This window comes from Orycteropus afer, unplaced genomic scaffold (assembly GCF_000298275.1).
Source record: "Orycteropus afer afer isolate SDZICR_OR568_19922 unplaced genomic scaffold, OryAfe1.0 scaffold00409, whole genome shotgun sequence".
Taxonomy (NCBI): Eukaryota; Metazoa; Chordata; class Mammalia; order Tubulidentata; family Orycteropodidae; genus Orycteropus; species Orycteropus afer.
The window spans coordinates 1,706,664-1,709,293 of record NW_006921996.1 but is presented as its reverse complement, the minus strand read 5'-3'; positions in this window follow the sequence as shown (position 1 = coordinate 1,709,293).

Below are 2,630 nucleotides of genomic sequence, written 5' to 3'. Positions count from 1 at the left end.
GTGGGGCTGGTGCGGGATCGGGCAGTGTTTCGTTCTGCTGTGCATGGGGTCGCTATGAGTCGGAAACGACTCGACGGCACTTAACAACAACAATACTTAATTTCAGTGATATTGAACAGCTTGGCCAAGGTCACATAGCATATTAATGGCAGAACTGTCTTTTCAGACCAAGACTACCAGCTCAGAGTTCTTTCCACATTACCAGGCTGCTGTTATAATGTCATTCCTGATGTTATCGTTACTTTCTGTATCCTAAGATGATTTTTTTAATGACAAGTCAGAAAAAAATACCCCATGTACAAATTATGTACCTACCGCTGCAGCAGTAGATTTTGTGTAAGGCTATAAATAACATAACAAGCAGTTGTGGTTAGCAGATCCCCTGCTAAAACTGCAGTGAATGGAAAGTGTTGTCTTTATTCTTAAATGATAAAAGAAAGGAGAAGCGAGACATGATCCCTTGAACATGAGGATTTAAGAGATATAAGTATTTCTAAAACATTTGCAAAGGTTGATGCTTATTAAGCAATTCTTCACCATCCATATATACAAGCCACCATGATAATATTAAGAAATGATGAACATGAACAAATTGCTTAAAAATCCTGCTATTTGTTTAAAATAAATATGCACAACACTTATCAGACTTAGAAATGAGAAATATGAGTCTTCATCTTTTATGATATTATCAGGAAGCTGCTGATTGAACTAGTCTGAATAAGAGAAAGTAAAATTTAAAAATTTTATGAGATATTAAAAAGCACCCATGAGAACGTGAATACCAGCTACTCTCCTAACATGGCTGTAGCAAGGCTCATTTCTTGCAAGATGTCTGTCTGTTGGTTGTTTTCTTCTGTGTGTGCCAGTCCTTTTCTCGGTTCATGCAAAATTATAATTATAGTTGTTGTTGTGTTGTTATGTGCTGTTGAGTTGGTCTCGACTCATAGTGACCCCTTCTTGGGTTTCTGAGGCAGTATCACTACAGAAGTAGATTGTCCAACCTTTCTTCGTTGGAGTGGCTGATGGCTTTGAACTGTCAGCCTTCTGGTTAGCAGTCAAGTGCCTTAAGCACTACGCTACCAGAGCTCCTAAAATTATAACTAGTTAATTACTACTAATAAACTATTATAACTCCATAGTCTGGGAATACATCATAAAAATACTCTCCAAAGTTCTCCCTGAGCAGAAAACCAGTTGCAAAACATAGGCCATTTTCTAATGGAAGACTGATATGACAGCTTGACTCTACCTTTATTGTACTTTTGTTTATCATTTGTCCATGCCTATTCCAAAACAGAGGAGATGGACAAATAGCCATCCTCAAGAATCCAAAAGGATAATACATAAAAGAGGAATCAAGTATATATTCTTTCACTCCAGACGACACCAAAATTGAGATAAAAGACAATAGTGAGGAATTCTGTACTACTACACACTAACAATTAAGAGTCAGTTAATTACAAAATGGGAATCTTGCCACCCAAATTTCCCAATACATTCTATGCTGCATGCTTTATATATGATTACTCAACAACTCTACAAGTCTTACAGAATATCATTTTCTATAAAAGGTGAAAAAAAAAAATGTAGCTTGTAAAGATTAAAACCAAAAGTTTGTTGACAATAATGGCACAGATCCCATCCTGACCCCAGCCTGAGGTCATAAGTCCATGCCTCCAGCAATGTAAACCCCTTACAATAAAGAGATGATAAAAGAAAATATGGTTTGTGCAAGGACTGTTCAATAAATGTATAGCAATAAATACCTATATTACAAAAGAAAAAAAAAGTTTTCTAATCACTGACCTCAGTTTTCATGTTAAGAACTGAATAATGAAAACACACTAAACACAAAGTAAGGAAGAATAAAGGAACTAATAAATATAAAAACAAAAATAAATAAAATTGAAAACAGAGAAGCAACAGAGATAATCAATGAAACCAAAGCTTTAATTATGAGGTCAATAAAATTGATAAACCTTTTGTCAGAATGATGAAGAGACAAAAAGACAAGAAACACATAAATTTATCTAAAATAAGAGTTGTGATATCACTATAAATTCTACATATTTTAAAAGAATAATAAAGCAAAATTATGAAAAGATTAATGCCAATAAATTTGACAGCTTAGATAAAATAGACAAATTTTTAAAAAATACACAAACTATCAAAGCTCATTCAAGGAAAAAAAAAACTGAGTAGCTCTATATCGATGGTTGTTGTTGTTGTTGTTATGTGTCTTCGAGTTGGACCTGACTCATAGCGACCCTTCCTTGGGTTTCCAAGGCAGTATCAGTATATAAATAGGTTGCTCCATCTTCCTCCCAAGGAGTGGCTGGTGGGTTTGAACTGCCAACCTTCTGATTAATAGTCAAGTGCCTTAGGCAGTATGCTACCAGAGCTCCCCTATATCTATTAAAGTCATTTAATTTGTAGTTAAAAATGTTTCGTCAATAAAATTCCAGGCTCTACTTTGGCGAGTAGCGACTGGGATCTTAAAAGCTAGCAAGCTGCCATCTAGATGCAACAATGGATGTCTCCTCGTCAAGAAGAAAGAAGAAAACCAAATGAATGGAAGCAATCAGTCCTAGTGACTGGTACACCATCTGATCTGCAACCTACACAACTAT